Genomic DNA, 26,005 nt, shown 5'->3' on the forward strand with positions numbered 1-26,005 from the left:
CAACACACCCGGATGTCCCAATGATTCAGGCGATGGGACCCTGTCTGAGAATCTCTCAGGTCACATCAAGGGTGTCCTGAAACCCATCATTCAAGGAACCCCCAGCTTCTGTCGCTACATGACAGACCTCTTACAGAAACCCACAGAGCAGTTGAACCAGGATCTTCTTCACACTTACTTTAATTGGGCAGGGAGTCTGTTTCCATGCCAATTAATTGGTCACTCCCAGGAAAATCCAAAAACTAGTCAGCTTCCCATGGGCAGGGGGGATTTGGTGATGTTTGATACAATAAACCCGCTTCCTGTTTTACATCTCCAAAGAGAAAACCCAGCGCAAGTCACAATATGCTTGTATTAATGGACCTTTTACAGCTCTCAAATAGCCAATTAATGAACTGGTATAAATACCAATAATGACAAAGGCTTTGACAAAGGGTCGTCTGGAGTTGATGCTTTTCTCTCCTTACAGATGCTGCCAGACCTGCTGAGATTTTCCAGCATTTTCTTTTTTGGTTTCAGATTCCAGCATCTGCAGTAATTTGCTTTTATTTAAATAGCAATAACATTTACCCCACAAGTTTGGAGTATGCAGAACATCAGGATCAATCCCATTTTTTTCATGTCCACATTCATTTCATCGATGGAACAACAGAGGTACGTTTTTATATTTTATCACAGTTCCCTGGCATCCCATTCTCTGTCACTTGGTACATTTTTCTATGTATCAATTTTAATTTGTTTTTCTCTGATATTGCTGCTTTTTTGAAAAGCCTCATTTTTGCTGTTTGTTTGAGAATGCCAGTCTTTGACTCTTCGTTGTAATGTGTTTAATCTGCACTCTATCCAACTCCTTTTCAAAAACCCCATGTACTGTTTCCCATCAATTGATTGGGTCAGCTGATGTTAAATAAGATCATATTCAATTCAACATCTTGACCTTTGATTCCTTTTCTTCTTTATCTGGATGCTAATTAGATCAGGACTATTATGTCATCAACATCCTCTGGCCCGCTGTCAAGTACATTGGAAGGATTTCCAGGTTGATAATCAATGACATTTTACACAAGCTTTCCGTGACTATCAAATTCTACACTGCGACTTGAACCCAGATTTAATAGATTGAAGGCAACTCAATGCGACTCAAAGTATTAAAGGGATTTTTTCACCAATGATAAATAGTATTCACAAACAAGGGTCTGGCAGATTTTCTTTTTAATTTGTTTATGGGACATGGGCATTGCTGCCTGGCCAGGATTTTTTGCCCATCCCTAGTTGTCCAAGGGCAAATGAGAGTCAATCACATTGCTGTGGCTCTGGGGTCACATGTAGACCAGACCAGGTAAGGACAGCAGATTTCATAGAAATCATAGGAACCCTACAGTACAGAAAGAGGCCATTCAGCCTATCGAGTCCGCACCGACCACAATCCCACCCAGCCCCAGCCCCATATCCGTCCATATTATATCCATTAATCCCTCTAACCTACTCATCTCAGGACACTAAGAAGCAATTTTAGCATGGCCAATCAACCTAACCCGTACATCTTTGGACTGTGGGAGGAAACCCACGCAGACATGAGGAGAATGTGCAAACTCCACGCAGACAATGACCCAAGCCGGGAATCGAACCCAGGTCCCTGGAGCTGTGAAGGGCATTAGTGAATCTGATGGGGTTTTTCCGACAACTGACAATGGTTTCATAGCCATCAGTAGATTCTTAATGCCAGATTTTTTATATTGAATTCAAATTCTGCCATCTGCCATGGCGGGAATTGAACCCGAGTCTTCAGAACATTAACTGAGTTTCTGGATAAATAATCTAGTAATAATACCACTCGGCCATTGCTTCCCCCAAGTAAATATGGAACTATTCTCCATTCTCCCTACTTTCAACTGAGGATCCTCCATGGCCTGGGGCAAATGCCCTTGTACCCTGGGGTGGCCCTGTGGCACAGTGGTTAGCACTGCAGCCTCATAGCACCAGGGACCCGAGTTGGAATTCCGGCTTGGGTCACTTGTCTGTGAGGAGGCGGCACGTTCTCCCTGTGTCTGCGCCGGTTTCCCCCGGTTTCCTCCTGGATGTGCTGTTTAGATGCATTGGCCATGCTAAATCCTCCTTCAGTGTACCCGAATAGGCGCTGGAGTGTGATGACCCAGGGATTTTCACGGTAACTTCATTGCTTCATTGCTTACATGTGACTAATAAACAAACTTAAGCTTAAATCGGCTGGCACAGCTTCCCATTTTGACACTTCACAGAGTCCAGTCCTATCATATGAACCTCAGAGGATTGTTCCCTCAAAGGACCCACTCTATCACACCAGATCCTCTAGCTCAGAGGCAAGGGTGCCACCAATAGGGCGTAAACCTCGACAGTAGCCCAGTCTTCACTATGATTATTGAAATCTCGATAATCACAAATCAATTACATCTGGATATTCCCTTAAATTGCTTACAAATCTCAATATTTCTGGCCTACAAGAAGCTCCTGACATGGTCACAAATTCCTTATTATTTTTTAACTCCATTCAACCAGGCTGAACATCACCATCAATAAAGAATTCTCCTTTCAGTATTGCAATGTTGTCTTATTTTTCATCTCTGCCCCTAGTAAAATAGTTATAGCCAGTAAATTTGAAGTTTTATCTGATAATCTCTGGCAAAATGTACTGCAGGAAGCAATTTCGGTGACATGATTTTTATATTGAACAGGTAAGCTCACATCTAATCAGAAGGAGGCGTGGAAGAGTGGAAATATAAGACGAAAGTAAATTCCTAGCAGAGAAATGATCAGTCCTTTACCATCAGGTGGAATAAGAAATTTTCTTTTATACGCGCCTTTAGAATGTGACTGGTGTAGGAATCACACAAATAATATTCAATGAATACAGGGTTCTTCATAATAACTTGAACTATATATATTACATATACATATCAAACAGTATGGTACAGGAACTGATTTGCACACCTTTAATTATTGAAGGGTAGGATGGAGAATTGATCACAAAGCTCCAATTCTGCCCTAGCCACTGTTTTAAAAAGGTTTAGCATAACTTCCTTAATTTTGTATGATATGTTAATGAAGATGATGGTGTTGGACTGGGGTGAGCACAGTAAGAAGTCTCACAACTCCAGGTTAAAAGTCCAACAGGTTTATTTGGAAACACCATCTTCCGGAGTGCTGCTCCTTCACCAGGTGAGTGGATCCTTTATCTTTTTGTTTTTTTCTTAATTATTTCTGCCTCCTTCAAAGATTTGTGTGTGCATGTTCCCAGGTCTCTTTGTTTTTGTGCCCCTCAATAAGAACATAAGAAATAGGAGCAGGAGTAGGCCATCCAGCCCTTCGAGCCTGCCCCGCCGTTCAATAAGATCATGGCTGATCTGTCGCTACTCAGTTCCACTTTCCCGCTTTCTCCCCATAACCCTTAATCCTCTCTCTTATCAAAAACCCATCAACCCGCGTCTTAAAAATATTTAGCGAGGCAGCCTCCACCACTTCAACGGGCAGGGAATTCCAGAGATTCACCACCCTTTGAGTGAAGAAGTTCCTCCTCAACTCCGTTCTAAACCGCCCCCCTTTTATCTTGAGGCTGTGCCCCCTAGTCCTACTGTCTTTTTTGAGCGGGAAGAGTCTCATAAAATTGTACTGTTTTGTTTATATTGCCTTTCCTCATGTTTCTTTTTAAAATGGATTTCCTCTTTCACAATGGTGTCTTGACCATTGTACGTGGCCAGCTTTTATTTATAAAATTTCTGAAATCTTCAGTGGGTACCTCCATCTTGGGGTACCTCCAGACACCCCCACTTACAGCAACAGTGACCACCTCCTCCAATGGAGCTATCAGTTATATTGAGCCTTGGGCTCTTCTGTTCAGCCCTCCCTGCTGTGGAGTCTGCCTGCCATCCTTAGTTAAACAAGGATCCTGGAAGCCCTCTCATAATTGGCCACCACCTCAAAAACCTCTTCCCCGTATCCTTCGCCATCCACTGCCAAATTCCCAATAGCACTTTCCAAGCCCACGACCACTATCACCCAGAAGAACAAGGACAGCAGACACATGGGAACACCACCACCTGGAAGTTCCCCTGCAAGACACTCACCAACACCTCTCCTTTCTCAGAAGGCTAAGGAAATTTGGCATGTCCGCTACAACTCTCATCAACGTTTACAGATGCACCATAGAAAGCATCCTTTTCGGATGCATCACAGCTTGGTATGGCTCCTGCTCTGTTCAAGACCGCAAGAAACTACAAACAATTCCTGGCTTGGGTCACTGTCTGAGTGGAGTCTGCACATTCTTGTAGTGTCTGCATGTGTTTCCTCCGGGTGCTCTGGTTTCGTCTCAATGTCTAAAAGACGTGCTGATTAGGTGCACTGACCATGCTAAATTTGCCCTCAGTATACCCAAACAGGCACTGGAGAGTGGAGATTTTCACACTAATTTCATTGCAGTGTTAACATAAGCCTACTTGTGACACTAACAAATAAAGCCTAGAACTAAAACTAAAAAAAAAGACAAAATATTAATATAAACTAAACTAGTTGATGAAGGAAAGCTTGAGCCAAGGCTGGATGGTAAACCATAAATTATTCTTTGGAGAAGAGATTTAGGATTTGTCTGCTTTTAATCCTAGCATTGTTACAGTTAGTTAAGATGAGCTAAATGAATGTCAACAGTTCAGATTGAATTTACCTCACCTACTCAGGCATCAAAAGACACTCTAATTACATTTAACAAGAGTATTTTCAAATAAGAAAAGAAGACAAAAGGGCTAAGACCAACAGAACAGGAAATATCCAAGGCTGAAAATCATGGGAGGAAGGCCAAGATAAATTTGGTCTGATCAGCTGACCTAGGAATCGATATAGATTAGGAAAACCATTTGGCTGCTTTTTTCAGCAATAGTAAGAAGTCTTACAACACTAGGTTAAATTTCTTACTGTGTTTACCCCAGTCCAATGCCGTCATCTCCACATCATGACTTTTTCAGCGATGACAGTTCTCAGGTTTCTCTAGTGTCTTTCCATAATTCCATACTCTGAAGTTAGGGAATATGGCACAGATTTTCCCCATGAGAGAGACTTTCCATTGTGGCAAAAATAGCAGACAAGCCCAGGAATTCTAAGTCCCACCATTAACATGGCATTTCCTGTTTTTGCAGGTGCAGGACTGGAGCCGGGCTGCGGTTCACACATGCGCAGTTTATGGGGGCAGCTGGCCATTGACATCTCCACCACCCACTGAAATAGGAGATGTGTAGATTAGAGTCTGGAAGAGCTACTCTGAATTTTGTGGATTTATTTGGATAGCCAGGTTACCCTCTTGAGGCGGTAAGTTATTCCTTTGGATTGGGTCCCAGGACACTTTTAGGGGAAGTAAGGCACTTTTTGGGATTGTTAAAAGTAAACATATTTGTGCATTAAAAAGAATATAAACATTTGAACAGTCAAAGAACTGTCAATCTGTCAAAGAGCTGTTAAAGAGGTGTCAAACTGTCAAGGAATGTCAAAACTATCAAGCTGTCAAAGCTTTCAAAACTGCCAAAGAACTCACAAGCTGTCAAAGAACAATCAAAAGGGACAAACATGTCAAAGAAATATCAAGCTGTCAAAGAACTGTCAAAGAATACTAGGTGAATTGGCATGGAGAGGGTAGGGGTATTGTAGAGTGATTGTTGGGAGTGGGGGGGGGGGGGGTCCCGCTGCCACTCCTCAAAGGATATTTGACAAAAATGTCATTTTTTTGGTACTTTATAGTTGAGCAAGCACATTTTCAACTCAATAAATCATCTCACCAACTTGGCCAGAGTGGCAGACACAATACTGAACTTGGCCAATCTGCCCTGGTATAGGGTGTCAGGCTGAAAATGGGCGTCAGGTTACTCACCTCACCAACATATTGGGCAATGATATTTTTAGCCACAATTTGTATGTGGGAGAATTACCAACGTCCTACTTCAGTTGAAGCCCATGGAGAAAATGGTAGCTTGACAATTATATAGCAAAGCACAGAGCCAAAAAATATCGGTGATAAAACATATGATTACACTCTTCACTTAATTAACTGACCTGCTATTAAACATTGGGCAATGCCACCTGGCAGTAGCAGCCTGGAGCCCGGGACTGCCCAAGAAATAAACTGGCAATTCTCAAGGGGCACCATATCACTGCCCACAGGTCATTGGGCAGTGCCAATGGGGTGGAGCCAGAAGGGATGGGACCTATTACAGGGAGGACCAATTGGGGGCGATCAGTGGGGGTGAAAGGGAGGATGGCGATCGGGGCTGGCCATCCAGGTTATGGGTGGCGGAGGGGGGTTTGTCGGGACTACCAGCGGTCAATGCTACTAGGAGAGGTGGAGGTCAAGTCTACAGTGGGAAGAGGGTTATTGGGAGATTGGAGCTGACTGGATGATGGGGGGCTTGGGGACATCTGGGCTGGCTGTGGGGGGGCAAGATTGGTACTTGCAGGGGGGAGATCCCAGAGGCCAGCGATCGGGGGTGGGGAGAGGTCAGAAGGCCAGCAATGGGAGATTGCAGAGCTGGCCAGCAATCAGAAGGCTGGCAAATGGGGGGAGGGGGGGCACAGCGCCTGCATGGATCTCCGCACTAACATGTTGGCGCCGCTTAGTGTTATGCTGCCAGCTTCCTCTGCGGGAATAGGTTCTGCCCACAGAGTTTCAGAGGGATTCCTTCTCGGACACTGCGATGCATGGAGTGAGGGTGATTCAATCTAAAAATCACACTAAAAAAATCAGTGGGAGTTATTCCCATTTTCATATGTATTGGGGACTTAGAATTTTTTTGGGACAATCCCAGCTGTTATCTTTGTCAAGCTGAAGACTTTCCCAGTAATTGCAAAACATAAAGAATATTTTACTGAATTTCCCCATACCCATGCCTGCATCCACCTCCTCAGTCTTTTGTTCAGTTTGGAGGTGGAATATGAGGAGATAAAGAAATATTTGCATTTGCATAGATGGCGTGTACCACCTACGGAATGCACTGCAGCAATTCACCAAATATCCTTAGACAGCACCTTCCAAACCCTCAACCACTTCCATCGAGAAGGACAAGGGCAGCAGATACATGGGAACCACCTGCAAGTTCCCCTCCGAGCCGCTCACCCTTCTGACTCGGAAATATATTGCCGTTCTTTCTCAGTCGCTGGGTCAAAATCCTGGAATTCCCTCCCTAACAGCATTGTGGTCAACCCACAGAACATGGACTGCGGCAAATCAAGAAGGTGACTTACCATCACCTTCTCAAGAGCAACTAGAGATGGGCAATAAATGCTGGCCAGCCAGCAACGCCCATGTCCCACAAATTAAGTTTAAAAAATTATATAGAGTTTGTCATCACCACCAGATATCTTAATGTGCTTTATAGCACATAGCAAGCTCTGTAGACAGCAGTGTGATAATAACCAGATTACCTATTTTGATGGAATCTATTGAGGGACATCTCCCCTGCTCTTACAATCATTGGGGGGAATTTTCCAGTCCCGCTCACCATGGGAATTGTAGCGGGCGGTGGGGTGGACCATGCAAAAGTCCGTTGACCTTGGATTTTCCTGTTTTGGAGTGAGTGCAGCTGGAAAATCCCATCCAAACTGCTTTCCTGCACAGAAAGAGACCCTTCAGCCCATCATGTCTGTACTGGCTTTCAATAATCTATCTCGTCTCATCCCATTTTCCAGCACTTGGTCCATAGCCTTGTATGCTATGATGCTTCAAGTGTTCATCTAAATGTTTCTTAAATCTTGTGAGGGGGCCCTACCTCTACCACTCTTTCAGACACTGAGTTCCAGATTCCCAACCAACTCTGGGTGAAAACATTTTCCCTCAAATCCCCTCTAAATTTCCTGTTGTTTACCATACTTCTATGCCCCAGGTTATTGAACCCTCTACTAAAGAAAAAGCTTTCTTCTTCAAAACAATGTCATGGAATCCTTTACATCTGCCTGGGAGGGTGGATGGGAGCTCAGTTTAACATCTTATCCCAAAAGACCGCACGTCTGACAGTGCAGCACTGCACTGGAGGGTCAGCCTTTACTTTTGTGCTCAAGTCATGAAGGGGAAACTTGAACATAAAACCTTGAGACTCAACAATGAGAATGCTCACAAATGAACTATGCCTGTCACTCCTGTAAAGCCAAAGGAAAATCTAAAAATGATCCAAAGGAAATATAGAGCAATCTAAAAGGTAGATACCAATGCCCTAGCTATTCCTAGCTATCCCCTATTTCCATAACTATCATTGTTGGCATTCCATAGAATCATAGAATCCCTACAGTACAGAAAGAGGCCATTCGGCCAATCGAATCTGCACTGACCACAATCCCACCCAGGCCCTACCCCCACATCCCTACATACTTTACCCGCTAATCCCTCTAACCTACGCATCTCAGGACACTAAGGTCAATTTTTAGCATGGCCAATCAACCTAACCCGCACATCTTTGGACTGTGGGAGGAAACCAGAGCACCCGGAGCAATCCCACGATGACATGAGGAGAATGTCCAAACTCCACACAGACAGTGGCCCAAGCCGGGAATCAATTCCCTTGAAATCAAAGATGACGTCCGTCAGGCTTGGTGAGTTTCTACAATAAACTGTTCAGCTTCTCTTTAGCAGATATTGAGGGGCGACCTGGTAGAAGTCTACAAGATTATGAGGGGTATGGACAGAGCCGATAGTCAGAAGCTTTTTCCCAGGGTACAAGAGTCAATTACAAGTGGGCATAGGTGAAAGGTGTGAGGGGCAAGAATATTATGAGACAGGTTTTTTGTAGAGAGTGATGGGTGTCTGGAACTCACTGCTGAGGGACATAGCGGAAGCAGAGACGATAGTGACTTTTAAGGGGCATCTTGACAAATACATGAACATGTTGGGAATGGAGAGATACGGTTGCTGGAAGAGCAGGGGGTTTTAGTTCAGATAGGCACCATGGTCAGTGCAGGCTTGGAGGGCTGAAGGGCTGCAATTTTCTTTGCTCTTTGACATCATTACATTCTGTTGCTGTGGTATCATGAACTTTGCGCTGCAGTGTGCCTGAATCCATGACTTCACTCGCAGGATAGTTCCACACTAACTCTAAGCTGCCGGGACTGGCATTCGTCAGTCTGAAGCTCAACGGTATAACAGGAGTGAGCAGGGAGATGACAGGAACTGTACAGATATCTCAAGGCACTTAAAATACCTTGCCTCTTTAAACAGTGCAGGATGCTTGAATAATTCCATATTGCTATTCCTTTTTCACATTTGACACTGAACAGCCTTGAGCTCTGATAGATCGTTGATGGAGTAATCAAAGCACTGAATGGTTTTTAAATCATATTACCAGAGCATGATGGGGAAGTGCGAACAGCGGTGGTTACCATTAGCACCTGGATTCTCTTCATTAGGATTGCTTGAGAGATGAACATTCTCCAGTGTAATAATCAAGCCTTCAGATTGCATGCAAGAAACTAAATTAAACTGCCTTGGAGATTTGTAGCAAGAGTTGTTCCCCTCAATGTAACTGCAGTCATGAAAGAACGTTGGGGATTTTTGGAAATTGAGCAATAGTTATTACATTGATTTTTTTTTCCCCCTGGGTAGGTTATGGTTTGTTCTTATTAAAAAGATGCAGGGAAATCTTTGTTCAGGCTAATTTTACCAAATCGTATCATTCATAGAATAGAATCATAGAATCCCTACAGTGCAGAAGGAGGCCACTTGGCCCATTGTGTCTGCACTGACTGCAGTCCTACCCAGGCCCTATCCCATAACCTATGTATTTACCCTGCTAATCCCCCTGGCACTAGGATCAATTTAGCATGGCCAATCAACCTAACCTGCACATCTTTGGACTGAGGAAGCCCACGGTGACATGGGGAGAATGTGTGAACTCTGCAAAGACAGTGACCAGAGATTGGAATTGAACCGGTCCCTGGTGTTATGAGGCAGCAGTGCTAACCAATTTGCCACGGTGCCACCTATGTCAGTGTTGAATGCTTCCTAAATCAAGTCTAAGCTAACTGGACACAGCTCCCAGCAAAATGCTCGAACACCAAATTACAAGAACCCTTATCACCACACCAGTGTGACATTCTTGTTTTCCAACATCAGTCACCCTGAAGAGGTGACCATTTAGTGTCAGCACGGTGCGGAACTAAGCACCCCGCAGGTTGTAAAACTGTTCTCCGGCCTCTGCAGCCTAGTTTAAGTTCAACCAGGTTGGTGGGATGAAAGTGTCTTGTTCGTGACAGCTGTATGAAGTATACAACCTGATGGTACAGATTTTCAAAGGCAAAATGAAGACAGGAATCATAAAATAAACGGCACAAACTTAAAGGGGTGCAACAGAGAGACCTGGAGATGAATGCACAAGAATCTTTGAAGAGGTCAGGGCAAGATGAGAAGACTGTTTCAGTAGAAAAAAGCAGATAAAACACTTGACTTTATAAATGGAACGCAAATATAGGATAAAACTTTGCGAAATACTGGTTGGACCCCACGCTTAGAAAAGATGGTGAATAATAGAGGGAATGCAGAGGCAATTTATGAGAATAGCACCAGGAATGAAAGATGTGGGGTGGGATTTTTGGCCACGCTCACCCACTGCTGGAAAATCCCATCTGAAGTTAACAGACTTTTGCATGGTCTGTGTCCGATTCCCTGCTCAGATTCCCTTGACAAGAAAATTCTACCCGTGAGCTACACACAGAGAGACAAGACATACTCTTCTCCCCAGAAGAGAGAAGGCTCAGTGAAAATTAAATGAAGGTGTTTAAAATCACTGATCATTTTGATATAATAAATGGGGAGAAATGATTTTCAATGGCAGAAGGGTGAGTGATTACAAACAGATTAAAGGAATGTGGAAAATGAAATCCTAAAAGCAATGTAAGGGAGAAAAAATGGTTTATATAACAACTACTTGCATTGCATTGACATAGGGGCTGATTATTTTACGACCTCGCTCAGGCGAGGATCGTAAAATCCTGTCCGAAGCCAATGGAGAATTCCGTTCTGGGAGTTGTGTCCGCCCCGATTTTGTGGCGGACATGATGGTAAAATTCTGGCCAGGGACCGGAATTCTCTGACCTCACCCACGACTAGGATTCCCCAGTTCCATTACAGTGAATGAGGTTTTGGCAGCAGCAACAGGATGAATGAGATCAGAGAATCCCGGCCAGATTCTCTAACAGCCAGATTGCATTGCCTGAATGGGTGATGGAGGAAGATTCAACCATAATTTTCCAAAAGGAATTGGATTGATACTCAAAATGGAGAAAAAAAATGAGTGTGGCTTTGGGGAAAGAGCAAGGGAAATGTAGCTGTTTAAGCGAACCGTACTGCACAGCGATAATGGGCCTTGTTTTGTGCTGCATAATAGAATCACTATTTTAAAAGGTTTTTCCAAATACTTGTTGATTCTGTTGGGTTCATTAGTTATGTATACGAGTAATTACAAACTTGTATGTACAGTGGGCGAGTGGGCATTGAAGTGCTATAGCTTAGCATGGAGCAAATGAAGGGTTATAGAGGATGGAGAGTATAATGGGCCATGGGGGCCAGTGATTAGAGGAGCATGGGGGCATGGGTAAGACTCTTTGCACTTGCCTTTCAACAAGTTTCCTTGTATTAGAACATAGAACATAGAACATAGAACATTACAGCGCAGAACAGGCCCTTCGGCCCACGATGTTGCGCCGACCAGTTACAAAAACAATGACCCACTAGCCTATACCAATCCCTTTTCGTCCATAAACCTATCCAGAGATCTCTTAAACGCCCCCAAACTAGACGCATTTACAACTGCAGCAGGCAGGGCATTCCAATCCCTCACCACCCGCTGGGTAAAGAACCTACCCCTGACATCCGTCCTGTAGCTACCCCCCCTTAATTTAAAGCCATGCCCCCTCGTGCTAGCTTTCTCCATCCGAGGAAAAAGGCTATCACTATCCACCCTATCTAAACCTCTAATCATCTTATATGTTTCAATAAGATCCCCTCTTAGCCGCCTTCTTTCCAACGAAAACAACCCTAGATCCCTCAGTCTCTCCTCATAGGACCTCCCCACCATACCAGGCAACATCCTAGTAAACCTCCTCTGCACCCTCTCCAACGCCTCCACATCCTTCTTGTAATGCGGGGACCAGAACTGCACACAGTACTCCAAGTGCGGCCGCACTAGAGTAGTGTACAGTTGCAACATTACACTGCGACTCCTAAATTCAATCCCCCTACCAATAAACGCCAAGACACCGTACGCCTTCTTGACAACCTTATCTACTTGATTCCCAACTTTCAGGGATCTATGTACACACACACCTAGATCCCTCTGTTCATCCACACTATTCAAAGTCCTCCCGTTAGCCCTATACTCGACACATCTGTTGCTCCTACCAAAGTGAATTACCTCACACTTCTCCGCATTAAATTCCATCCGCCACCTCTCGGCCCAGCTCTGCAACCTATCTAAGTCTCCCTGCAGACTATGACACCCTTCCTCACAATCTACCACACCTCCAACTTTGGTGTCATCAGCAAATTTACTAATCCACCCAACTATACCCTCATCCAGATCATTAATAAAAATTACAAACAACAGTGGCCCCAAAACAGATCCCTGAGGCACACCACTCGTAACTGCACTCCATGATGAATATTTACCATCCACCACCACCCTCTGTCTCCTATCTGATAGCCAATTCCTGATCCAACTTCCTAGATTACCCACAATCCCATACATCTGCATTTTCTGCAGAAGCCTACCATGGTGAACCTTATCGAACGCCTTACTAAAATCCATGTATACCACGTCAACTGCCTTACCCCCATCCACCTCTTTGGTCACCTTCTCAAAAAACTCAATAAGGTTAGTAAGGCACGACCTACCCGCTACAAAACCATGCTGACTATTTCTAATCAATTCATTATTTCTAATCAATTCATTGACCAGGGTTCATGCCGTCTCGGAGACGCTGTGAGCTGTGAGTCCTTTAAAGACTGGCCCAACTTCCTAAAAATTGCAAAGGACGAAAGGGGACGTTTATCCCCGCAATGGAGCCAGCCAGGCCAGGAGTGACCCATGCTCATGGTCCACATCAGCCTCCACCCTCAACCCCCACCTGTGGAAACTGGGGACACCAGGAGTGGGTCAGAAATCAGGCACTGGCTGCCATTTTTACACATCTACGCATTCTGCTCAGCTCCACTGAAATCCAACTGTCTCATGCCATTCCTTCACTGCTGCTGTTTCAAAACCCTGGGACTCCCTTCCTAACAGCACTGTGGGTGTACCTACACCACAAGGACTTGAGCAGTTCAGGAAGATGGCTCATTGTTATGTACGTTGGGGCATTCCCCTTTAAGAGAATGGGTCAGGTGATCTCGGAACCAAGTTCCACCCTGGGTGGAGCTTGCCTAGCCAGCCTTGTGCTGACAGTGCTGGGGTATAGGTGTGTTAATAAGCGGTTCCAGTTAGTTTACTATCACGGACTTTCGTGGTCTATATTAGTCTCACTATCAGACCTGAAACACACCGTCACCTTCTCAAGGGCGATCAGAGGTGGGCAACGAATTTCCTGTGGCGTCCACACCCAATGGAAGATTGAAAACCCTGAAGAACACTGACCAGGGGATATCTCTGAATGCAGTTCCTAGGTTACTGCAAATAATTAGGAGCTGAATTATATTCCTCTTTGCACAACTTCTCAGTAATGCTGCACAGAATTATATCGTGGAAAGGGCAATATCTCAGCTGACCGGTGAGATGTGAATGTTTAATTAAAAACATTAAAATTCGTTGCACGAGGTTTCGAGTACAGAGCAGGGATGAATCTTTGCAATTATACAGGGCCTTGGTGAGGCCACATGTAGCGTATTGAGGGCAGTTCTGGTCTCCTTTTCTGAGGAAGGATGTTCTTTCTCTCAAGCGAATACAGCAAAGGTTTACCAGGCTGATTCTGGGGATGGCAGTACTGATGTATGAAGAGAGATGGACGTGGTTAGGATTGTTTTCGCTGGAGTTCAGATGAATAAGTGGGGTTCTCATAGAGACTTATAAAATTCTAACAGGTCTAGACAGGATAGATGCAGGGAAGATGTTCCCGATGGTGGGAGAGTCCAGAACCAGGATCCACTGTCTGAGGGTTCAGGGTAGACCATTTAGGACAGAATGAGGAGACATTTCTTCACCCAAAGAGTAATGAGCCTGAGGAATTGATTACCACAAGAAGTAGTGAATGCCAAAATATTGAATGTATTCAGGAGGCAGCTGGACATAGTATTTGGGGAGAATGGGATCAAATGTTATGCAGGTTAGGCTATTGAGTTGGACAATCAGCCATGATCGCAATGAATGGTGCAGCTGGCTCAAAGGGCCAAATGGCCTCCTCCTCCTCCTATCTCCTATGTTTCTATGTTGAGAATTGCTAACATGGCAAACTTTCAATTTCTTAATTCCTTCCTCTTTTCATGGGGATATTACACAGGCTACATGGAAATCTGGGCTCTGCAATTACCTTGAGAGTAGTGTTCCTCTGTTTAAAAATGAATTTATATAATGGAAGTGCTGGGGAATGTCTGCAATTCCGATATTTTAATTAAAGTTGAAAGCTCTTTACTGGAAGTCATTGTGTAGAACTGACTGCACTATGATGGAGCTGTACATTGAAAGCAAAATACAATGGGCGGAACGTTATGGCTGCTTTACACCCATTTTGCAGCAGGAATGTGGCACAAAATAGGGCATAAAGCAGAGAGTGCGAATGGCACTGGTTTTCATGCCTGTCGCGATTTTACAACACCTGGATTTCTGGTATGGCCAGCCTCTCATCAGAAATGAGTGAGAGTTTAGTTAATTTATTGAAATTTACTCTAATATTAATTCCAATGTGTTCAGCGAGCCCAGCGCTCAATCATCTGAATGCACTTCCCTTTGTGGCCTCGCTGGTAGAGATTCTTTCCGGCGAGGAAATCACCTGCTCCCTATGAATGGGGAATAATAGTACTGGCCTTGCCAGTTGAACCGGAAGCCATTGAGACTCCCCCAGGGAGGCCAATGCAAGGTGGGGGTGTCCTTGGGCAGTGCCACCTTGGCAACTTGACAGTATTAGCCTGGCCCCTTGTTGTTGTTTGAGGCTGCCTGCAGTAGCAGGGGCCGGACAGCTCTCTCTCTCTGTCTATGACTTCCCTGCTACTGTTATTGTGCATGTGCAGCATCAGAAGTCTACACATGTGCAATATCTCCCTCTACAGGCTGTCTGGTGAGTTAAGCCCCACCCACAGCCTCTCTAGCTAGAAAGTGACTACCCCATCTTTTCAGAGATAGAGTGCATAAGATTGGGCATGAAAACGCGCCCAAAAAACAGATCTGAAACTCTCCCATTTTCAGATTAGCTGGACACAGAAAAAAAACTCATAAAATTCCACCCAATAAGTACAGGAAATCTAAAAGAAACAAGAAATGCTGAAAATTCCAGAAACAGCTAATAGTTCAGGTCAACACACTTCCATCAAAATATATTTCAAAGTGTTTCTCTGCATAATGAGATGAAGACCATCTGATGGGGCTCATTAATCTTATGAATATTGTAAATTCTACCTTTGAGATTACAGTTCAAATTTAACATGAGCACTAAGTGTAACTAATTACTAATTGGAATGAGGGAGAGGGATTCAGCATTTTTTTTAATCCATTCATGGGACTTGAGCATCATTGGCAAGGCCAGCAATTCCTAAAATCCTGTGAGAAAGTGGCTGTATTGCAGTCTATCTGGTGTAGGTACGCACACAGCATTTTTCAGAAGGGAGTTCAAGGATTTTGACCTAGTGACAATGAAGGAATGGCAATAAAGATCCAAGTCAGGATGGGATGCAACTTGGAGTGAAACTTTCAGGTAGTGATGTTCCCGTGGCTCTGCTGTCCTTGTGCTTCTAAGTGGTAGAGACTGGTGCTGTTGAAGGACCCCTGGTTTGTTGCTGCGGTGCAACTTGTACTTGGTATGCACTGTTGCCGCTTTACTCCAGTGCTGGAGGGAGCGAATGTTTAAACTGGTGGATGGGATCAGTTCAGATGGGTTCTTTGTTTTCAACGGTCGTGTTTCTTAAGTATTGTTGGAGCTGCACACATCCAGGTAGGTAGGGAGAGCATTTCATCACACTCCTTGGGGAGTCTAAAGGCGTGTTACTTGCCACAGAATTCCAGCCTCTGACATGCTTACTAGATGTGAGTGATTGTGTTCAATAATTTGTGGTACTTCTCTTATCTCTTTTGTCATAGGCATATTTGAAATTCAATTTTATTTTTTATGGACATTATCTTCCCATTCTCATATCTTTCAATTCCCTGGAAAGGGGGCAAGACAGTCAACATGCTTCAGGACACCTGGCACTGCAAAACTTTGAGTCTTTCAATGTTCTCAATCTTATTGTTGAATTCTTCTTCCATTTCTTCCAATGAGTTCCTGATCTCCATTGGGTGACGCCTCTGGCTAATGTATTAGCTTGGCACCATACTCCATTGAAAAACTTTGTTCTTCAAACATTTGATTAATTATCCTGAGAAACAATCCCATGGGAGGAATTTTCCTGTCTCATCACAGCGCGGCCAGAAAATGAGGTACACCATTCAAAAGTCAGGACTGGAAGATCCATGAATGAGAAGAGGGACCGTAAAATCCTACCCCACATTAATGGGGCTGGGTGTGAAAGGGAATCAAACAATATGTGCAAAAGGAGAATGAAATGCAGTTGTGGGAGCTGAGGAGACACGGGAAGAGTCTATGGCACTTGAGAAAGACTTTCCTATCCTCTCGGTATTGTGATCAGGAAAACAATAATCAGAAACATAATGAATTTATCCCGCTCGACTTTCGGTGAGGTGAGGTGGCAAGATCGGGCAGGAGGCAAAAAATCAGAAACGTGCCTGGTGTTTCATGTCGCCCAGTCATAACTGCCCTGTTTTGCCAGTGAAATTGGCTTTGTATCCAGAAAGGGCACAGCGCCGATTTAAATATTAATGACATGGTTTACATGTCCTTAGCGAGTCCCGGACACTACTGTCTCGACTCACTTATCAATGTCCGTGGGAGGTGTGGTTTTCATGTCTTGGGGGGTGCCTCGATATGCATGGGGTAGGTGGAGGTGGGTGGCAGGAGATCTCGCAGTACAGTGAGAGATTGGGGTGCCTGCGCAATGGCACCCTCTAGAGCTCAGCAGCTGGCTTCACGGTGGCCTCAGGCTCCACCCCCCCTTCCCCCACCCACTTTGTTGGCAAGAATCGCATCCTGGTACTTTTTTTTAAATAAGCGCCACAAGATTGCAAACAGCCAAAACAAAAGTCTGAAACTACCCATTTTCTCACACGTTTGGCACTTAGGATTCTTTTTGTCAAATTCCTCCAAAAATCTACTGGTAATAGGCAACTAGAGATGGGAAATGCTTAAGGATGGAGGATAAAAACTATTCCAAATGATTGTGTAGCTGAGAAAACAACATGGTGTTGGCTAAGTATGGTGGATAAGTAGAAATTTGGCACAGCACTCAGCCAAATCTGCAAAGGAGTCAATTAATTCAATTCTCCTAACAGTTTTTGTACATTCCATTTCATTGCCCCAGCTTTGATGGCCGTGCATTTCACTGCCTTGGATCCACATTCTGATTCCTTCTCTAAATCCCTTTGCTTCCTAACTTAACCACTCATTGACGTTGCTCCTTAAAACCCAAGCTTTGTAGCTACCTCTCCTCATGGCTGTTCGTGACCCAACGTACATTGACCCCTTTCTTAAGTATCTTGGGGTCTTTTTCTCACAAACCACTGAGTTATTGTGGATCAGGAGTTTTATTTATGATGCATAAAAAAACAAAAAAGGGTTCAATGCTATAAAAAAACACTCTCATTCCTAGTGAGTTATAACAAACTCGGGGCTGCTTACAGCAACTGCCACGATAAAACGTCGGCTGGCATGTAAATAGGGCAGCATGTGGCATTGCAGTGAAATAAAGAGGGACTAAATCAGTCTGGTCCTTTTATGTGATCCATCAAGTGATTCAGAGAACCCAAGCTGTTGTGCTACAGAGTATTACTGCACATGCTGAGTTTCCCACACTGACTTCCTGAAGCTTACATGCCAACTCATTACTCGCAACAGCTGACCAACTGCTTGAAAACAGCCTCCAAAAATGCTGGCAACTTTATATAGAGAGAAGCAGAGCACAAAAGCAAGGATGTTATGCTAAATTTCCATGAATCACCGGTTCAGCCTCAGCAGCTACACTGTGTCCAATTCTGGGCACCGCACTTCACGCAGGATGCCAAGGCCTTGGAAAGGATGCAGAGGTGATTTATCAGAATGGCACCAGGGATGAAAGACTGCAGTTGTTCTCCTTAGAGCAGAGAAGGTTAAGAGGTTATTTTATGTAATTCAAAAATCCATGAATGGCTTTGATCGAGCAAATAAGCAGAAACTGTTTCCACTGGCAGAAGGATCAGGAGGGTGGCATAGTGGCACAGTGGTTAGCACTGTTGTCTCACAGCGCCAGGGACCCGGATTCAATTTCCGGCTCAGGTCACTGTCTGTGTGGAGTTTGCACGTTCTCCCCATCTCTGTGTGGGTTTCCTCAGGGTGCTCCGGTTTCCTCCTGCAGTTCAAAGATGTGCTGGTTAGGTGCATTGGCCGCGTTAAATTCTCCCTCAGTTAACCAAACAGGTGCTGGCGTGTGGCAACTAGGGGATTTTCACAGTCACTTCATTACAGAGTTAATGTCAACCTACTTGTGACTAATAAATGAATTAAACAAAAGGAACCAGAAGACTCAGATTGAAGGCAATTGGTAAAAGAGCCAAAGATGTAATGAGGGTATTTTTTTATGTATCTAAATTTGCTGATGAAAATTTGATTTTGATTTGATTTATTATTTGATTTGGTTTGATTTATTATTGTCACATGCACTGGTATACAGTGAAAAGTATTCTCCATTCATAGAGAAGGAAACAAGGGAGTGCAGAATGTAATGTTACAGTCATAGCTAGGATATAGAGAAAGAGGAACTTAATATAAGGAAGGTCCATTTAAAAGTCTGATGGCAGCAGGGAAGAAGCTGTTCTTGAATCAGTTGGTGCATGTCCTCAGACCTTTGTTTCTTCTTTCCCCCCAGAAGAAGGTGGAAGAGAATGTTCAAAGTGTATGGGATCCTTATTTATGCTGGCTGCTTTTCTGAGGCAGTGGGAAGTGTAGACAGAGTCAATGGGTGTGTCAATGTAAGCCGTGAGGAGGACACAAAGTGATGTGGACAGGTTAAGTGAGTGAGCAACAAGATGGCAGGTGGCGTAAAATGTGGAGAAGTGTGGGTTTATTCACTTTGGTAACAGGAATAGAAAAACAATAGGCTTTTAAAAGATGCAAAGCTTGTAAATATTGATGTTTAGAGAAACTTGAATATACTTCAGTCTTTTCCCCTCTCTCTCTCCTTCATTCTTTCTCTCATTTTAATCCAGCGTGATTCACAATCCCATTCACTGGGATACTGCTTCACAAGACATCTGTAAGACCACACTTGGAATACTGGGTATAGTTCTGGTCACCCTATTATAGAAAGGATATTATTACTCTAGAAAGAGTGCAGAAAAGATTTACTTGGAACTTGATTGTTTTTAGTTATAAGGAGAGGCTGGATAGACTGCAACTTGTTTCCTGGGAGCATAGGAGGCTTAGGGGTGATCTTATAGACGTCTATAAAATAATGAGGGCATAGATCTGCTAGATAGTCAACATCTTTTCCCAAAGGTGAGGGAATCTAAAACCCGAGGGCGTATGTTTAAGGTGAGAGGGGAGAGATACAAAAGTGTCCAGAAGGGCAACTTTTTTTCACACAGAGGGTTGTGAGTACCTGGAACAAGCTGCCAGAGGTAGTAGTAGAAACGGGTACAATTTTGTTTTTTAAAAAGCATTTAGACAGTTACATGGGTAGGATAGATATCCAGGGATATGGGCCAAATGCAAGCAATTGGGACTAGCTTAATGGTAAAAGAAAGGGTGGCATGGAAAAGATAGGCTGAAGAGCCTGTTTCCATGCTGTAAACCTATGATCATTTTGCTATTCCCACTTGTGATTCGTTATAGTTTGTAGATGTTGGATGATGACACACGTCTTTTGTTCCATTAAGTGTTACAGCTTGCGCAATGAAAGAAATATAACTTCTGTAGTGGGAGATGGCTGGAATGGGCTGAGTCCGAGAGCTGTCCATTATAATATGGTGCTGAAAGATGTGAGAGATAATGTGAAGGAGACACACAGCCAACAAGACAACATCAAAGGAGGAAGCTCTTCACTGCCAGGAGAGCTGCTAATCCCTGATTCCAGAGGGACACATGCCTGGGCTGTTCAGTGCACTGTGATTCCCAAGGGCTGAATAGGATCAAAACAGTGATGTCAGTGCCAGCGGGGAACTCTCCAACTTTCTCACTGGTGGCAGCATTTTTACTTCAACTGGGAAAATCGTTGTCCCTATCTTAAGAACAAAGAAAACAAAGAACAATACAGGACAGGCACAGTAAGTAGCCTCACAACACCAGGTTAAAGTCTAACAGGTTTATTTGGTAGCACAAACTTTTGGAGTGCCACTTCTTCATCAGGTGAGTGTGGAATTTGTTTCACAAACAGGGCACAGATAGACACAGGCTCAATTACAAGATAATGGTTGGAATGCGAAGATTAATAGGTAATCAAGTCTTTACAGGTGCAGAAAATGTGACCGGAGACAGGGTTAAGCGCAGGTTAAAGAGGTGTGAATTGTCTCCAGCTGGGACAGTTAGTGAGATTTGAGATCATGTCACACTATCCATAACCCCCATGACTTGCCTGGGCTTGCAAAATCTCACTAATGTCCTGGCTGGAGACAATTCACACCTCTTTAAGCTGTGCTTAACCCTCTCTCCACTGCACGTGTACAAAATTGATCACCTGTTAAGAATCACATTCTAACCATTATCTTGTAATTGAGTTTGTGTCTATATGTGTCATTCAAAACAAAAATGTGCCCTGTTTGTGAAACAAATCCTGCACTCACCTGATGAAGGAGCAGCGCTCCAAAAGCTTGCGCTACCAAATAAACCTGTTGGACTTTAACCTGGTGTTGTGAGACTACTTACTGTGCCTATCCTAGTCAATGCCAGCAACTCCAATTTATACAGGACAGGAACAGCTCCATGGCCCACTAAGCCTGCGCCAATATGCAGTTTCTATCCCTCTTTGTTTTAATCATTTATGGGACGTGGGAGTCATTGGTTAGGCCAACATTTGTTGCCCATCCATAATTGCCCCTCAGAAGGCAGTGGTGAGCTGCTTTCTTGAACCATTGCAGTTCCTGAGATGTAGGTACATCCAGTTACTGTTTGGGAGGAAGCTCCAGGATTTTGACCCAGCGAAATGGAACAAATGGCAATACATTTCCAAGTTATGATGGCGAGTGGCTCAGAGGTGAATTTCCAGATGATGGTATTCTGAGTTATCTGCTGCTCTTGTCTTTCTAGACAGTAGCAGTCCAGGGTATGGAAAAAGCTTCGCAAGGAACTTTGGTGAATTTCCGCAGTGCATCTTGTAGATGGTACTCATGGCTGCCACTGTTGGACGGTGCTGGAAAGGGTGAATGTTTAAGGTGGTGTCTGGGGTGCCAATCAAGGGGGCTGCTTTGCCCTGGATGATGTCAAGCATCTTGAACAGTGTTGGAGCTGCGTGTGCATGCATATGTGCATGCGTGCATGCACGTGTCTACATTCTAGGGTTGTTTAAAAGGAATGCAATTCCTTTCAAAAAGTAAGTTCTGCTTTATAATCAATCATTTTGAGTTTATTGGAGGAAGTAAAGTTATCGTTCCATTTTTATTCTGGGTCCAACAGTAACAAAGGTAAAAAAAAATTAGCCAATTTTGCGAATGAATATACTTTACACTAATGATCTGTGGAGTATCACCGAATCACAGAATACTACAATGCGTAACACGCCCTTTGGCCGATCGCATCTGCACCAACACATAAAATGTCCTGACTTGCCCACTTAATCCCATTTGCCAGCACTTAGTCCATAGCCTTAAATGTTATGGCGTGCCAAGTGCTCATCCAGGTACTTTTTAACGGATGTGAGGCAACACACCTCCACCATCCTCCAGGTAGTGCATTCCAATCCATCACCACCCTCAGGTGTTTCTTCAAAGCCCCTCTAAACCTCCCACCGCTCAGCTTTAACTTATGTCCCCTCATAACTGGCCCTTCATGTAAGGGGAACAGCTGCTCCCTATCACTCTGTCCATGCCCCTCATAATCTTGAACACCTCAATCAGGTCACCCCTCAGTCTTCTCTGCTCCAACGAAAACAACCCCAAGCCGATCCAACCTCTTTTCATAACTTAAATGTTCCACGCCAGACAGCATCCTGGTAAATCTCCTCTGCATCCTCTCCAGTGCATTAATGTCCTTTCTATAATGTGGTGACCAGAACTGCACACAGTACTCCAACTGTGGCCTCACCAAAGTTCTATACAACTACATCATGACCTCTCTGTTTTTGTAATCGATGCCCTGATTGATAAAGGCGAGTGTGCCATATGCCTTTTCACCATCCCATTTATCTGCCTTTCTGCCTTCAGAGATCTATGGACAAACATGTTAAGGTCCCTTTGTTTTGGTACGGGGCTAGATAAACCATATACACCTTCCATCCCAATCCTAACACTGCATAATTTTCTTAAATTTAGTTATTTAAAATCAGGTTATTCACAGGTAGTGGATCCGATACTATTTTCAGTAAGTATAGAATACAGGAATGAGATAGAGAATCTGGTGAACTGGTGTAGCAACAATAATCTGTCCCTCAATGTCGACAAAATGAAGGAGATTGTCATCAACTTCATGAAGCGTAAAGGGGAACATGCCCCTGTCTACATCAATGGGGGCAAAGTAGAAAGGGTCATGAGCTTCAAGTTTTTAGGTCACCAACGATCTGTCCTGGTTCCCCCCATGCTGACACTATAGTTAAGAAAGCCCACCAATATCTCCACTTTCTCAGAAGACTAAGGAAATTTGGCATGTCCGCTACAACTCTCACCAACCTTTACAGATGCAGCATAGAAAGCATTCTTTCTGGTTGCATCACAGCTTGTTATGGCTCCTGCTCTGTCCAAGACCACAAGGAACTACAAAAGTTCATGAATTTAGCCCAATCCATCACGCAAACCAGCTTCCCATCCATTGACTCTGTCTATACTGCCTCATCAAAGTAGCTAGCATAATTAAGGACTCTATGCACCCAGACATTCTCTCTTCCATCTTCTTCCACTGGGAAAAAGATACAAAAGTATGAAGTCACAAACCAATTGACTCTTAGAAGAGCTTCTTCCCTGCTGCTTGCAGACTTTTGAATGGATCTACTTTGCATTAAATTGATCTTTCTCTACATCCTAGCTATGACTGTAACACTATATTCTGCACTTTCTTATTTCCTTCTCTATGAATGGTATGTTTTGCCTGTATAGCACAAGAAACAATACTTTTCACTGTATGTTAATACATGTGACAATATTAAATCAAATCAAATCAAATAAACTCCCTTTCAGCTGTATTAATAATACTCTACCAAGTTACCATTCTTAAGTATGTTATGGAACTTATTTTAAATACAAAACTTATGTTTTCAACTAATTTCTAAAGGAAGGTCTGGTTGCACTGTTTAACAGAAGATTGCTACATTCAGCCATTTGCAAACAAGTTTAAGCAGAAACTTGGGCAAAGAAAATGGATCCTGAAAACCAATGCTATTTCCACCTGGATTGCTGTTACACTCAGAGTGGATATTGTACCCCTAACTTACACTCATGGCCTCTAGCGTGAGTTGGTGTGCTTTCTTATATAAAGTGTACTTTCTAATCAAAGAGAAGCCCTAGCAATTTGAAGCAATGTGACAATTGTGTGTGGGAGAGTGATTAACTCTACGGGTGGGTCCTTCTAACAAAATAAGACCAATCACGTCCTGTTGACAAGCTAAGGTTCGAGTAGAGAGGCTACTTCTGTTGACCAGCTTTGTGCCAATCAGCCCATGCGACCAACATTTTCAGCAGGTGACGATCCAGCTCCGTAAATAGAATTCCAATCCTATTTGAAATGCAGTGGGGGAGGAGTTGTCATGATGTGGAGATGCCAGTGTTGGACTGGGGTAAGCACACTAAGAAATCTCACAACACCAGGTTAAAATCCAACAGGTTTATTTGGCAGCACAAGCTTTCGGAGCGCTGCTCCTTCATCAGGTGAGTGATACGTCTCACTCACCTGATGAAGGAGTGAGACTTTGAAAGCTTGTGCTGCCAAATAAATCTGTTGAACTTTAACCTGGTGTTGCGAGACTTCTTACGGAGAATTTCTCACCAGAGGCACGGGTGGAAAACTGCAGATTGGGATTTGTGTCACCTCATCCAATTAACCAAATGCTTTTTAACATGATTATGGTGTTCAACTGCATGTGTCATCATTGTTGAGACTGATGGTGTACATAGATTATCACACCATGATGAGGGGTGGGAACTTGGGATGAATATTCAGGCCCCATCTCAGGATTTGATTTGGTTTGATTTATTATTGTCACATATATTAACATACAGTGAAAAGTATTGTTTTTTGCGTGCTATACAGACAAAGCATACCGTTCATAGAGAAGGAAGCAAGAGACTGCGGAATGTAGTGTTACAGTCATAGCTCGGATCTAGAGAAAGTTCAAATTAGTGCGAGGTAAGTCCATTCAGAAGTCCGGCAGCAGCAAAGAAAAAGCTGTTCTTGAGTCGGTCAGTACGTGGCCTCAGACTTTTGTATCTTTTTCCAACGAAAGAAGTTGGAAGAGAGGCTGTCCAGGGTGTGTGGTGTCCTTAATTATACTGACTGCTTTTCCAATGGATGGGAGGCTGGTTGCGTGATAGATTGGGCTACATTCACGACTTTTTGTCGTTCCTTGCAGTCTTAGATAGAGCAGGAGACACACCAAGCTGTGATACAACCAGAAAGAATGCTTTCTATGCTGCATCTGTGAAAGGTGACTGCAGAACAAATGTAGCACCAAGCCTGGCCAGGTTCGGCTAAGAATCACACAACTGTGAACACACACCTAGCCGCTTTCCCTTTTTATCAACTTCATCACGGCTAGTTTTCTGCCTACAGCCAATGTCCCTGATTTAAATGTGGATCCCTCAGTTTGTTGTTCATACTGACAGCAGCTAGAAAAAAACACAACACGATTCCAGGCGGCATTTTGTGAAACAGCAGCCGATCTGGAATCAAAGCTGAAGCCAACTGAGCTTGCGAACTGCTATGTTAATGCTGTTATATCCTTAGGCTGCTATCCTGCTCGAAGGTGTAACAGCTACAGTGAAGATGCATGCTAACTGCAGCTTACTGACATGTCTTACTGTGAGGTGGCAGTAATCCAGCTTGATTTTCAGCTCCTGTTTGACAGAAAAGCCCATGTTTGGTACGTGAAATGAAACGTAAGTGAGGGTTTACAGCTAAGAAACCCAATGCTTGAGAAAATTAATGATGTGGAGATGCCAGCATTGGACTGGGGCAAACACAGTAAGAAGTCTCACAACACCAGGTTAAAGTCCAACAGGTTTATTTGAAAGCAAAAACCACTAGCTTTCGGGCCTCTGATCCTTCATCAGGTGACTCACCTGAGTGAGACTTCAGGCGACTTACACAGGCTTCCGGTGACTTCTTACTGTGAGAAAATTAAGGCAGACTTGTACATGATGTTTATTCTCAGTTTACTAAGGAGGTAAAGTTTAACCTAACTCACAGGTTGGTAAACTCACAAGATCAGGTGGAATTTAATTGATGCCCCACCTGATATTACTCCACAAAGAGTAACCTCCATAAGGAGAGGTTGCATTTGTCTCTAAGATTTTATGTACAGTGCAGAAGGAGGCCATTCAGCCCATTGAGTCTGCACCACTCTCTGAAAGAGCATCTTGCCCAG

Source organism: Carcharhinus amblyrhynchos, chromosome 12 (assembly GCF_965287045.1).
Source record: "Carcharhinus amblyrhynchos chromosome 12, sCarAmb.v2.hapA, whole genome shotgun sequence".
Classification (NCBI taxonomy): Eukaryota; Metazoa; Chordata; class Chondrichthyes; order Carcharhiniformes; family Carcharhinidae; genus Carcharhinus; species Carcharhinus amblyrhynchos.